Source organism: Trichosurus vulpecula, chromosome 3, assembly GCF_011100635.1.
Source record: "Trichosurus vulpecula isolate mTriVul1 chromosome 3, mTriVul1.pri, whole genome shotgun sequence".
Taxonomy (NCBI): Eukaryota; Metazoa; Chordata; class Mammalia; order Diprotodontia; family Phalangeridae; genus Trichosurus; species Trichosurus vulpecula.
This window is the reverse complement of record NC_050575.1, coordinates 420741924-420756753: the sequence shown is the minus strand read 5'-3', so window position 1 is coordinate 420756753 and position 14830 is coordinate 420741924. Positions and strand designations below refer to the sequence as shown.

At 51.8% G+C, this 14830-nt stretch overlaps 1 protein-coding gene across 1 annotated transcript in view; it reads left to right on the top strand.

The window, feature by feature from the left end:
- LPIN1 (lipin 1) overlaps nt 1-14830 on the top strand; it is a 157852-nt gene that overhangs the window by 74323 nt on the left and 68699 nt on the right. The gene's annotated exons all lie outside the window — the stretch shown is intronic.

Below are 14830 nucleotides of genomic sequence, written 5' to 3'. Positions count from 1 at the left end.
GGCAGGGGAGGGGGCCATGCCCGCGAGGGCCCCCGCCGCCCCTCTGTAGGCCGCCATGCCGGGCGGGGCGGAGGGTGCGAGAGCAGAGACGGCATTAGGGGCGGGAGAGGCCTGGGCGCCGCCATCGACCACTGAGGCGCCGACGGGACCGCGCAGCCGCCGCCATGTCCGAGAGCGCGCACGCTGGGCCCCGGTCGTGGGGCACGCGAGGCTTCCTCCTGAGGAAAAAGGTAAAAGGCGGCAGACGCCCGCCACGTGCCCTCCGTCCGCCGGGCACCGCGCCCCCCGCCCGCCGGCGTGTCTCTCGTTCTCTGGGAACAAAAGTGCCCGACCGAGCGCAGTGGGACGGCCTGGGGCCACCCGAGGCCCGGAGAGAGCCTGGGCCTGCCGAGCCGGCTGCAGCGGCCTCCGCCTGTAGCGCCTCAGTTTCTCCCTCTGTAAAGTAACTCCCGTAGAACGGGAGCTTCCGAGGGCAGGGCCTTTATCCGTTACCTCGGTGCCCAGACCAGTGACACGCACACAGTAGGCTTTTAATAAATGCTTGTTGCGATTGAGTAGCACACGCTCGAGCTCCCACATTCTGCCCTCCTCCTAAGGCCCCGTGGCCTGCCCCGGTCTAGCGGTCACTCTCCGTCCCCGGGCCCCTTGACCCGGGTATCCCCTGTGCCCAGGTCCGCGGGCCCCCAGCCCCTGGACATCCGTGCAGAGGGGCCTCCAGGCCCGGCCACCGGCCACCCCCCCTCCCCAGCTCCGGCTACACCGCAGGTCGGGAGGGAGGGGCGGAGGCGGCAGAACGACCGCTCCCTTTACTGACCCCACAGAAAGCCGCCGTTTCCTCTGTAGAAGGAATCAGAGGGGCCGCCACGTGGCCCGCCCCGCCTCCGAGGACCTGGACAAGTGCAAGCCCGCGGTCTGGTCTTGGGCCGCCCAGGGAGACAGATGTTGTTGGTCATTGACCTTTCCAGGGGCTACCTGAGATCTGCCTCCTCCACGGCCACCCCTGTGAGCCCCGCCGGAGGCTGGATCTGCAGAGACCCCCGTGGGGAAGCGCCGGGCTTCGCCCAGTCAGTGCCATCGAACCCGAGCCAAGACAACCTAAAACACGCCCTGCCACGACCCAATCCAGGAACACACTAGGGCTTATTAAGCACCGGCTGTACTGGAGCCCGGTGCAAGGTGGCCAGGCTAGAGGGAGAGGGGCATTCCGAAGGGAATCCCCGCCCTTACAGAGCTGGCAGCATACAATACAAGGACGGACATCAACGCGTTAGAGAAGTGCAAAACAAGCCAGGTGGGGTCCCCAAGACAATGTCCGGGGTCCCCTGCCCTCTTCTCTTTGCATTCTCTCTTGGTACATCTATGGGTGCAGTGACCGCTTCTATGAGATAATGCCCCAATTCTTTCTGTCTCCCTCTCTCTCTCTCTTTCTCTCTCTCTCCCCGCCCCTCTCTCTCCCTCTCTCTCTCTCCCTCTCCCCCCCCCCTCTCTCTCTCTCTCCTCTCCTCTCTCCTCTCTCTCTCCCTCTCTCTCTCCCTCTCTCTCCTTCTCTCTCTCTCTCTCTCCCTCTCTCTGTCTCTCCCTCTGTCTCTCTCCCTCTCTCTCTCTCTCTCTCTCTCTTTCTGTCTCTGTCTCTCTCCCTCCCCCCTCCTATTATCTATCATCTGTCTATGTATCCATTTGTTTGTCTCTACCTATCCATCTATATAGATATTTCCAGCTATAGCTATCCATTTATATTTCTATCTATATCCATCTGTGTATGTATTTATCCATTCATCTATCTTTATTTCTGGGTCTCTTTTTCTCTCCCCATTTATCTATCTCGTGTCTCTGTTCAAAGCTCCAAACCTGACTGCTCTTACGTCTAGACTGCTCCACCCGGTGGCCCCCCCCCCCCCACGGCCCCTTAAATTCAGCATGTCCAAAATGGTGGTACCTTCTCCAGCTTTGATTTTGCTCTTTCGGGCATCACTGTCCTTAGTGGCCCAGGTCTGTATTCTTAATGTTAATGTCTTTTTCTCGTATGCCGCCTGCCTCCATTCAGTTGGTTGATAAGCGCTGTCGGTCCAGCTTCACAGCCCCCCTCTTGTCCAGCCCCCTTGTCCCCATGCACATGGCCACCACTTTGGGGCAGGCTCTCATCCCTTCTTACCTGGACTGTTGTGCTGCCTTCTCTTGGGTCCCCTGATTCTTGTCCCCGAACTCTTTGTTCTTTATGCAGCTGCTAAAATATGCATCCTTTTGGCCCGAGACCAGCCGTGTCATCGCCTTACTTGGAATGCTTCCAAGGTTCCCTAATGCCTCTTGGTTAAAGGGTGACGTTCCTCCGGTTGGCGTTGGACAGCCATCACCATCTGACCCCCACCTGCCTTTTCAGGCTGAGCTTGCATTGTTCCCCCTAGAGAACCTTGGGTTCCAGCCCACTGGTCAATTTGCTACTCCTGAGCTCTCCTTCATCTTTGTCTTTGTGCTAGCTGTGCCCCACACTTGGACTGCCCTCCTAAAATCCTCAGCTTGCTTCAAGGCTCAGTACCAATGCCACCTCCTCCAGGAAGCTTTCTCTGATTGCCTCAGTTGTTTGGACTCTCTACCCTTTGGTGGGCAGAGGTGGGAGATATTTGGGTCAGTGATTTCACTGGTGTGAGAAACTCCTAACTCCATTCTAACTTGGAGTATTGGAGAGTTGCCTGGGACCCTGAGAGGTTCCATGACCTCCAAAGTCACACAGCTTGGATGGTTGGAGGCAAGACCTGAACCCAGGTCATCCTGCCTCCAACTTTTATTTACTCCATCTTACGTAGATGTATTTGCTGACCCGTGCACGTTGGGTCCTCTTGGTAGAGTGTGAGCTTCTTGACAGCAATGACTGTTTACTTTTCATCTAGGGACTGATAGTTAAGTTGTCTCTGAGAGGGAAAAAAAAATATACAGTTACATGCTGAAATGCAATAGTGAATGTTTGTTCCCAGCTTTATTTTTATATAAGCCAGAAAAAAGTGAGGCCTATATTTGGATTTGTATCTTCAGTAATTGGTTCTTAAGAATTTCTCAGAGGAATGAATGCAGAGCTGCAGCATGGTAATTCATGCCAGTAGTCCTGTGGGTGGCCCCTGGTAGACCTGAGCTAGAAGGTCTGTTCTGTTCATGGAGGGAGGGTCTTGATCCTCTTGGGCTTCCTCAGTGGGCTATTTCTGGAGTCGGGCCTTTCCTCCTTTTTGTCCTTTTTACAAAGTGAGATGGGTCGATTTAAAATCTCTATTTAAAAACCGTCCCCACTGGCAGTTGGGGCTGAGCCCTTTATATGACCAATGAATAATAAAGATAACATCCGTGTGCTACAAGCTGAAGCAGACATCTCCAGGCCTAGGATACCCTGACCGCTAGATTTTAGGGCTGGGGCTGCTGGATTGGGCTGGGGTTGGCTGTATCAGATGTACCTTCCCCCCATTCACTTGTTCCAGGATGTGGCAAAGGATGGGCTTGAGTTAAACCTGGAAGAAGACAGCTCAGTGCATTGGAACATGCTCTTTACTGTAATAAAGACTGGAGACAGCACCTTTTCCCTCCTGAGACTCCTCTTTCCCAGGCTAAACGGTTCACAGTGTGAACTCAGGGTAGGGTTTGGGTGGGCTGACCTCTGCGGTCCTTTCTTGGTCTTATATCTGAGAGCTGAGGATTTGACCAGTCTAGAGGTCAAAGTACTTTGCTAATTGCCAGATCCAGAAGCCTGAGTTTAGCCCTCATCCTTCTGGGACTGTCTGAAGCATGTGAAATCATTGACAAATCCTTCCTCCAGAGCTTTTGCCTAAACTTTCCTGGATATGATGAAAATCTCTCGGGTTATGAGACTCACAGAATGTCAAAGCTTGGAGGGACCTTAGAACACAGTGTGTTGGAACTGGAAGAGAATTTTAAAAACAAGTTAAGAGCCTAGAACATAGAATGTTAGAGTTGGGAAAGGCATGAAATGTCAGCTGAAAGGAACGCTAAAATATAGAACATAGAATATGGAAACTGGGACCCAGAATGGACCCACAGAGAACCATCCTTTGACAAATAAATAGAATCAAACAAATCAAATCAACACGTCCCTATTTCTGAAAATATTTTCCTAATTCTATTCCAAACTCTCATCTTACAGCCCACAAAGACGCCCACGGCCCATCCCCGGCTCACTGCTGTCCCAGATCCCTTTGCCCTTTTGGGCCAGGCTCCTTGGGAAGAGCGTCTGTCATTGATGCTTTTCTCTTCCTCTCCTCTCACTTTCTTTTTAATGCTCTTAAATCCGGCTTCTGACCTCATCATTCACCTGTTCCCTCCAAAGGCACCAGTGGTCTCTCATTTGCCAAATCCAACAGTCTTTTCTCGACCCTCGTTCTTCTTGACCTCTCTGCAGCCTCGGACCTTGGTCTCTTCCTGGATTTTCTCTAGGTTTCGGGGCGTTGCTTCTTCTGGTTCTTCTCCTACATCTCTTCCTGCTCCTTTTCAGTCTCCTTTGCTGAATCTGCATTTAGGTCACAATGGCTTACTTTGGAAATACCCTCCAAAGGCTTCGTCCTGGCCTCTTTTCTCCCTCTCTACTTCACTAGTTGACCTTCTCATCTCTCCTATATTTAATTCTAATGCCTATGCTACAGACTTCATTCTGTCTCTCCAGCTCTAACCTCTCTTGCTACCTACAGCCTTGCGACTGCAGCTGCCTGGGGACATCTCAGACTGCATGGTTTGAAGACAACTTAACTCAACTGTTTTTCCCAACAAAGACTTCGCTCTTCTTCCTCTCTTCTGGATTATTGTGGAGAGCCGCCCCCTCCTCCCAGCCTCCAGGCTTGCAGCCTCGGGCCACTTCTCACTCTCCCCTCCTAGATCTGATTTCTTGCTGGAAGCCTGTGGATTCTACCTGCCTTATGTCCCCTTCTGTCCCCCGCCACTGCCCCGACCCGACCCTGCCGCAAGTCCTCATCCCCTCATCCTTGGGCTATTTCAAGAGGTTTCTGCCTGTTCTCCCTGTCTCAAGTTTTCCCCGCTCCCCAGAGGGATCAGGGCTGGCTTTCAACCCAGGACCAAATTGGACTCCAAGTCCATTCCTCTTCACCAATAGTAATGAGAATATACAGCTAACATTTATAAAGTGCCTACTATGTACCAGGCACTGTGCTAAGGGCTTTACAGTGATTATCTCTATTACTCTCATTTTACACTTGAGGAAACTGAGGCAAACAGGGTGAAGTGACTTGCCCAGGGTCATACAGCTAGTAAGTGTATGAGGTCATATTTGAACTCAGGTCTTTCTGACTCCAGGCCCCACGCTTTATCCACTGCGGTGCCACCTGTGTCCGCTATAGTTCTCAGGAGAGGTTTACAGTAGGGATAAACTGTGTGGTTGTGTGGCGGCAGGGGTGGGGGGTGCTGTATATGGGGAATGAGGTGAATTAAAGGGGAAGTTATTCACTTTGCTTTATCTTTGGACTTTTTCTAAAGTGAGAGCCTACCCCTCACCTGATCAAGAAGCTTTAATGACGTCCCCTATTGTCACAAAGACAAAATGCAAACTGTTTTGTCTGGGTCCTGCCCTCACAGCCTGATTGTGACTTCTCTTTCCAGACTTACTTCACTTACTCCCCTTCACTCTGTATTGCAGGCTACTTAACCTATTTGCTTTTCACTAAAGTTTCTTCATCTCCCACCTCCATGTCTTTGCCAGGCTGTACCCCATGCCTAGAATGCCCTCCCTCTTTGCCTCTGCCTCTAGAAATCCTTAGCTGTCTTCAAGTCTCAACTGAAGTGATGGTTTCTATAGCAGACCTTCTCTGATTACCCCTGGGTTGTTAAAGCTCTATCCTTCCTCAAATTGTCTTGAATTCATTCATCAGAAAATACAAATAGACCGTAATCTCCTTGAGGGCTTGTTTTGTCTTTGCATGTCCAAGGCCGGGCATAGGAACAGTCCTCATGGGAGCATGGAAGAGCCAGCTAATTTATTAGCAATTTCAAAACAACTACAACAAAACCGAGGCATTTTCAATGCAGGAGAAGGTCAGAAACGGGATGAGAGGAATTGGTGCAGTCACAGGTATAAAATGGGCATGGCCATAGGCCTGCCTCCCTCCTGGGGATGTTAGGGGGCTCTGAGGAGCTGGTTTCGAGAAAGAGACTATCATCACCGTGGGCGAGTATGAGCTGTGCTTGGCTGTGCCAGGCTTTGCCCACTGACCCAAAGCTTCTTATACCAAAGCATGGCACCCCAAGGCCTCATCCAGCAAAGACTGAAGCCTTCCAAATGAGTATCTTCTGCTCCCTTTTCCTGCATCTTCAGCCCCCTTCTCTTGCCATCTTGTCTCAGAGGAAGAGGCAGGTCTTCTTCCCTGGTCTGAGGCTGACCTTTACTTCCGTGCCCCAAGTCTGTTGAGGACACCAACCTTTCCTCCAGTAACCCAGGCCTGGAGCTTTCTTTGTCTCTCTTTCCCTCCCACTATTACCTCCTTCATGCAATCCCTCCTCACCTCTTACCTGGACATTTGTTGACCTCAGGACTCTTAGCCGCTGTCCTCTTAGAGGGCCATAGAGCTGGAAGGGTCTCTAGAGACCATTAAATCTAGCCTTTTAATCTTCTGGAGGAAGAAACTGAAGCTGAGATGGGTTAAATGGTTTGCTTGGGGTTAAGTGTCTAAAGCAGGATTTGAACCCAGGACTCCCTCACTGCCAATGGAGTGGGTCATGTCAGCCGCCACGGTGATAATCATACAGTGCAGGGCTGATCCTGTTATTTGAAATGGAATTTCCCTGTCGCTTCTTGCTTAGTTTTGTGGGTAATTGACAGAAAATAGGATGATTTATATGAGCTTATCTTATATCTTGCTACCTGACTGAAGACAATGTTTCGATTTTTAGTTAAGGTCCTAGGCTTTTCTAGATAAAATATTGTGTTATTGCAAAAGAAAAATAAAAAGTCTCTGAAACAGAGGCAAAGCCTAGAGGAGCCCAGCACAGTGTGTACCCTCCGATGCCCACGGTGATCAGTCTTACTCTTGATAACAGCTCCTGGGAGCCCCCTGACATCGCAGGCCTAGCGTCATGCCCATTTTACAGCTGTGACTACCTGTGTGACCACTTACCCTGCCTGCCTCATCTGTAGAGATGGGGAAAATAAGAGCGCCTAGGCCCTGGGGTGAGGCGCTTAATAGCTGTGTGATCAAAGATCAGAGAATGAGCACCGGAAGGAGACAGACAGTGGAGGTCTTCAGGTCCAACCTCGTCCTCTTACAGATGGAAGAACTGAGGCTGAGAGGGGCTAGCCGCCGTTAGGGTCGGAGGTGGATCTGGCCCATCCTTGAAAGGTCTGCCTCTAGGGGCTGATAGAGGATGGTCCCTCAGACTTCCCATAACTTACACTTGACTGACCGCCCCCTTCTCAGCAGGCCCTCCTCTTGCTTTGATTCTTTGAGGGCATCGTTATCTCCTCAGGACAAGAACAAGGTCCCCTGGTGACAGGTGATCCTGGGGCCTGAGGCTCCTCCTTCCCGACAAGGCGTCCATGTCCTCCTTAGCACTATGATCGAGAATAAGGAACCACTGGAGTTTATTGAGAAGGGGAAGGACATGGAGGGAGCCCAGGGGTGTTGCTCTCACTTTATATACACTACATGACCTCAGTTCACATGTACTTACAGGGCTTCTAAATGTGATTTTTAAAGTTTATTTTTGGACTGGATGTGGGAGCTCTTCTGGGAACTTCCAAGGGAACTTCCTCTGTCAATAATTGCAACTTTATTGTCTTGGAGAGTTGCCTGGGGCCCTGAGATGGCAAGTGACTTTTATAGGTTCACAGGGCTAGTGTGTATCTGAGGTAGGATGTGAATCTAGATCAATAGTCAGTAAACATTTATTAAGCACCTGCTGTGTGCCAGGCACTCTAAAAGGCAGCAGAGCAGAGCCCTTGCCCTCATGGAGCTTACACTCTAATGAGGGAAGACAACAGCCCGAGGGGGAGGGGGAGGTACCCAGTGTGAGGATGTTATGGGTGCCAAGGTATGCAGAGGTGCCGGCCTTGGGGAGGAGCTCCTGGCTGCTGCCTCCAGCCCTCCCGATGGGCCACGTGTGAGCTGCCAGGCTGAGGCAACCTCCCAGGACAGTCTCCCAAGGCCACTGTGGCATCCAGTGAAGAGGGGTGTGGCCAGGTCACAGGCTGATTCTCTCCCTGCTTCTCTACACATGAATTCTCTAAAGGAGGCATCAGGGTGTAGGGGAGAGAGCCCTGGGTTTGGGCGAGAGGCCCTGGCCTCCAACTCCAGTAGGGACACTGCCCACCTGGGCGTTAGCAGGGCCCCTCTCTGTCAAACGAGGAGGGCTGAACTGTGATCTCCAGGGCCGCTTCCAAGTTCTAACAGTGTCTGTAGCTAACATTTACAGAGCGCTCTGAGGGGAGCAGAGAGCATTACAGATCTCTCAGGGGGTCCTCACATCCTCATGAGGCCCATGTCATCCTTGTCTTACAGATGAGGAAACTAAGGCAGATTGACTTGCCCAGGGTCCCACAGCTAGGCAGTACCTGAGGTGGAATTTGAACCTAGATCTTTCTGACTCCAGGTCCAGTGCTTTGTGCATTGTGGCACCACCTCAATGCCCTATGTACTCAGAGCAATAATACACAATTCAAACTCCAGCACCAGTGTACACAGTAGGCACTTAATAAGTGCTTGTTCCCCCCCTGCTCCCTTCCTTCTCTGTTCTAAAGCTCTTCCCACCTCTGATATTCTTTGTTCTATGTTCTAAGACCTTTCCCCAACTCTGACATTCTCTGTTCCTGTTCCAAGCCCCTTTCCCAACACTGACATTTTCTGTTCTCTGTTCTTAGACCCTTCCTGATTCTGACATTCTCTATTCTGTGTTCTAAGACCTTTCCCAACTCTGACATTCTCTGTTCTACATTCTAAGGCCATTCCCAACTCTGACATTCTCTGTTGTGTTCCAAGCCTCTTTCTGATTCTGACATTCTCTATTCTATGTTCTAAGACCTTTCCCAACTCTGACATTCTCAGTTCTAAGGCTCTCCCCAACTCGGATAGTCTCCGTTTGTTCCAAGGTCCTTCCCAATTCCAACATTCTCTGTTCTCAGGTTCTTTTAAGCTCCGATATTCCCTGAGCAGCTCTGGATCTGGGCCTTTCAGGATATGTTGCTTGACAGCCCCAAATTTCCATTTACTTTACTGCCTGGGAGTAAGTGATGGTGGGGGCCCTACATGCCCCAAGGCCTCTCCAGATGCAGAATTAGCTGGGTTGGGGCCCTCAGTAAGGACCAGTTTGGCTCAATTGCAGGTAACTGATGAAGGCTCAGGAGAAAATGGAATGAAACTGTTCTCACGCTTTGGCAGGTCTTTGAAACATTGCTCCAGGCCCCATCTGAGTGCTTGCGGGGCCTGTGTGTGCCTGCCTGATGAGACATGTCTGGTCCATGGCAGGCTCCCCAGAGTGGGTCTGGCTTCCTGAGTTCACACCTGACTGATCAGTGCCTTCCTCATGGGGGCTTTGAACTCACTCTGAGTCTTTTCATCCATTTTGATGCCAGCTAAGTGGGCCAGATGATTGGTTTTCTGAGCTTGGAAGGGTGTTGTAGTGAGAGCACAGGATTTGCAGCCAGGTGTCCAATTTTGCCCTTGAAGGTAACTTGCTGAGTACCCTCGGGCTAGCTTCTTGCCCTCTCTGGGCCCCAATTTCATCTGAAAAACAATACTAAAAATATCTAGCCTCTATCTGGCACTTTGTATATGTTAATGCATCTGATCCTTGTAACAACCCTGTGATATAAATGTTATTATCCCCAGTTTGCAGGTAAGAAAACTGAGGCACACAGTGACCTCCCTGGGATTACGTACCTAAGTGTCTGAGCAGGCTTGGAAGTCAGGCTTCCTGACTTCAAGCCCTGCACTCTATTCACGGTGCCAGCCAGCTGCCTCTGGGTACAAATGAACCAATCACCCATCAAAGAAGCACTGATTAGGTACCTACTGTGTGCCGGGCACTGTTAGGCCTTGCTATCAAGGAGCTTAGAATCTTTTCAGGACAGACAACAGGTATAGCATGTAATTGATTTTGCATAAACATGCTAAATATATGCATAAATGTTGCATAAGGGCCAATAAAATTAAGACAAGGTAAGTTTGGCAGGGAGGGCATGAACAGCTGGTAGAATCAGGAAAGGAGCCACATAGGTTCCATTGGACTGAGCCTTGAAGGAAGCAAGAGATTCTAAGAGTGATGAGTGAGGATAGAAAGGATGGCATGCATAGGGTACAGCCATTGCAAAAGCATGGAGGAGGGGAAGGAATAAATGTACATTAAGCACCTGCTGTATGCCAGCCATTGTGCTAAGCACTTTACAAACACGATCTCATTTCATCTTCACAACCACCCTGGGAGATAGGTGCCTTTATAACCCCCATTTTGCAGATGAAGAAACTGAGGCAAACTGAGGCTAATGACTTGCTTAAGGTTACACAGCTGGTCAGGGTCTGAGGATGGATTTGAACTCAGGTCTTCCTTTCCGGGCCACTTGGCTTGTGGCAGGGGACACTGTCCTCTGTGAGTAACAGGAGAAGGCTAATTGGCTGGATATCTGAGCGTGTGAAGGTGGTTGTGAGGCTGGGAAGGAAGTTTGAGCCAGATTGTAAAGGGCTTAAATACCAAGCAAAGGATGCAAAGGGAGCCCCCGAGAGCTTGAACGCTCAGCCCTGCGATTTAAGAAACCACCGTGGCACCCGAAGGAAGGACGGCGTGTGGATTGGGCCGGACCTTTGTGTCGGGGGTGTCGGGCGGAGGAATTACTTTTACTGTCCCATTTCTCTCATTTTAAAGTTCACCATGAGCTTTCCTGGTGGCATCCCTGGGAGATGCTTTGTACCCATTTTACAGAAACGAGGCGATTAGCCCAAGGTTGCCTAGTAACGAGCGTAGCCAACACTGAACTTAACTGTCCATCTCGCTGTGGGTATCTCGTTGGGTTAGGGCTGAAGGGACCTCTTCGGCTACTGCGCCTATCCTGCGCCCCCCAAGGATCCCCACTCCGACGTTCTAGGGAATTAGGCGTCCAGCCTTCGCTGGGAGTGGGGACCTCCTTCCTCCTGGTGCAGTCCATTCACCCAGGTTGAGCTCTCCTTCTCGGGAAGCTGTTCTGGATAAACCTGCCTGTTGGCGGCTTCCCCTCCGTGTTCCTGGGTCCGACCCCAGGCTCCGCTGAAGCAGCAGCGGGGAACATGCCGAGTCGGGTTGAGACGATTCGTTTTCTGGATATTTTCTTTGATCCCTGATGCCCAGTGGAAACGTAGAAACCAGCTGCTAGACGACATCATGGGCTCACCCACCGTCCCCATTACACCAGGACCTCCATCCTTTTGCTGGATTCTCCTGAATGAGGCTCTTCCCCAGAAGCGACCTTGGGGACTTTTTAGTCCAACCCTCCTTGAGAAGAGTTCTACTGTTACAATATCTAGTTTCTGCTTGAACCCCTCCAGTGGCGGGACGCTCACTACCTGTTGAAGAAGCCCATTTTATGATCGTCAGGAGAGCCTTACAATGAGCCACAATTGGCCCCTCTCCGACTTTGGCCATCCCTTGGCTCCCTAAGGGCAAGCCAAACAAGGGGAAATCCCTTTTCTTCATCACTTGATGGATGCAGAACACTTCTTCAGATAGTCTTCCCGGCTTGGAACGATCGACTTCCTCTTGATAATACTGGTTTTCTTCAAAGCACCTCCCACAGGAAGCCTTCCAGGATTGTCCTAGTTCCTAATTATGCTCGTGTCTCAATCTCTTTCCCTCCCCGCTGCCCCACCCAACCACCCCAGGAGGATGACAGCCCCACAGGTGCAGGGACAGTCCCCAGTGCCCGGCACACAGCCTGGTACCCAGCAGGTGCTTAATACATACTTATTTAATCAAACTAAAATGAAAACCATAGAGTGCTCTATGCTCTGACCTATCATTTTCACAAGGATGTAAGATCTGCATGGGGAAAGGGACTAGTACCCACACTAGGAGTACCACACACCAATGAAATCACAAGTCTCAGCCACGCCCCCCCCCCTACTCTAGTAACAAGTCAACCTTATTAGAAGACAATGTATTCACTCTCCAAATTGTCTTGCCTTTAAGCTAAACACCCTTAGTAACTTAACTTTGGCACTTTTAGGTCCAAACAGAGAAAAGAGCTTCCACTCCCTTCCTGGTTCTGATATTTAGCTGCCCGTGTGACCTTGGACAGCCCCTTCTCCTCCTTGGGTCTGTTTTCCTTCTTTGTAAAAGGAGGGGCTAGCAGTGTCCTCCACGGGCTCTTCCAGCCACAATCCCAAGGTCCTTCTAGTGTCCCTCAGTCACCAAGGATCTGGATTGGGAGCCACCTGTCCTTGGGGGAGGAGCCCAGTTATTCAGCACCTGTCGAGTCTGTAATGGGGAGGAGGCAGCTGAAGACCTTAGTTCCTCGCCTGATTCCTCTGCTTACTCATAATAGGACCTGGGCCAGGTCACGTGCCCTGTCTGGGTCTCAGTTCACTGTCTGAGTGACCTTGTTGGGTGTCCCTTCTCTCCTGACTTGGAGGGAGCCCCTGGTGTAGAGGCAAACATCCCCGTTTGGGAACCAGGAGATGGAGCTTCTTCTGCTGGGGGCTTTGGGGAGCTCACTTCCTCTTTCCCCAGCTGAATCTGCCTGGGCATTTGTAAAGTGGGGGTGGGGAGGCAGGGCTTGGTCTGGCTGATCTCAGAGGAGCCTCCCCTAGAACCAGTGACCCTGCGTGACTGGGTGAGTCAGGGATTGGGCTGATGCTGCCTGCCTCCATTTAGATAAGAGGGGTACAGATAATATTCACATAAGAGATTTTAGAGATAATACTGGTTTAGAGGGTTGAAGTGTGCAACGGACTTTATACACATGATCTCAGCCTGTGCTCATTTTACAGATAGGGAAGCTGAGACTGAGGGAGGTTGGTTGCACATAGTGAGCAAGTGTCACAGCTGGGATTTGAACCTTTGAATCAAGGTCTTTGGGACCTCAGCAAGCACTCTGCTTTCTATCCACTCACAACACACTTTGAACTGAAGGAGAAAGAGTGAACTCTGCAGTGGGAATCAGGAACCGTGTTACAATCCCAGCTCCATCAATTACTGCTTACCTCAGTTTCCCACCTACAAGATGGGCATAGTAATGCTTGGGTTACTTCCCTCGGTCTTATTGAAACACCTCAGGTCCTAGATCCCAGTGTAAACTCTCTTTGTCCTTAAATTCTCAGCTCTCTGGGAGGTAGGTATTTGATGCTGGGCACTCTAATAGAACCATACATACCGCATCAGAAAAGGGAAGGTGCCTTAGTGGTTAGGGTTAGAGTCCAGGTCTGGCTAGAACCAGCCTTAGAACATAAAACAGAATGTCAGCGCTGGGAGGGACCGCGGAGTATCAGCACTGAGAGGGATCTTAGAGCAGACAGGGAAACAGACCCAGGGAGAGGACCGGACTTGTGGAAGACCACATAGCGGCTCGGGTGCCAGACCAGGAGTTCCACGAACTTTCCAAGGAGGCATCCGAAGCCTCCTTGGAGCCTTCCCGGCTCCTAGCAGATCTGCCTGCCCTGGCTGCAGTGTGGGTGCCGCTTCCCCATCCCCTCTGTCTCTAGCCCCCACTCCTCCCCCACCCTGCCCTGGAGAGCCCCCTCCTCTCCCTCAGCAGCCCCGAGAGCTAAGCTGATCCTCCGAGCCTCTCCGCTCTCCCTCTCACCTCTCTAGCCTTTCCAGTCCCCTTCCCTGTCTTCTCCTCCCACTTCCATCCCTCCCCCTCTATATTTCCTCCCCTCTCCATATCCCCTTCCCCTCCTCTATTCCTATCCCCCTCTCTCCCACTTCCATCCATCCCTTTCTCTCTCTATGCCTCCCTCCTCACATCCCCTTCCCTACCCCATCCCTTATTCTCCCTTTCCCTTCATCCTTTCTCCTTCCCTCCCCCGCCCCTGCCTTGCCCCGCCCCGCCCAGGAGAGCTTAGTCTCTCCTGCAGCAGCTCCGGGAGCTGGGCTGCTCCGAGAGCCGCCTTCTGATTGGCTGAACGGATCACCTCAGCTCTCCTCCTCCAGGGGCTGAGTCATCAGTAGTCACCAGGCACGAGCCCAGACCTGACTGTGGGGCCCTCGGAGGGGGGATTCAGACACACGCAGCCTCGTGTTCCGGGGCATCCAGGGACATGTCTCCTAATGCAATCGCTGCGCAAGGTTTCTTACTCAGGCCGGCAACAGTGAGCCGTGAGAGCCCAGAAAAAAAGCTTTTCTGGAGTCGGACCATAGGATGGCCAAGCCAGAGCTGGGGAGGGGGGAACCCCGTCAGCATCGCCAGCCCAATTTCCTCGTTTTACGGGGGAGGAAAGACAGGTGGGGGAGGGGACGTGGGAAGGGCAGAGTCAGAACTGGAACCCAGGACCCCCCCCCCCCCCCCCCGCTTCCCCCGACCGCCAGCGCTGGGTTCTTTCCCTTTACCAGGCTCCCCTAAGCCTACTGAGGGCCTGGTCGTCTCACTTTTGCCAATGTAGTTGGTTTTCGAGAGCCGGGATGGCTTCCCCCTGCATCTGTGCCTCCCCAGCCACGTTCCAGCGCGCCTGAGGTCTCACAACCTGCGAGTGTCGGTCGGAAACTTGGAGCACAGGCCCTTGGATGGGAGCACCTTCATTATACTGGCCTCCCTCTTCCGGCCTGGCTCAGACCTGAGAGGCCACGCACGACCCCACCGGACAGGCAGGACCCACTCACATCTATGTGCACGTACATATGTGTGCACAGATACATGCACGTGTAGTAGTTACAT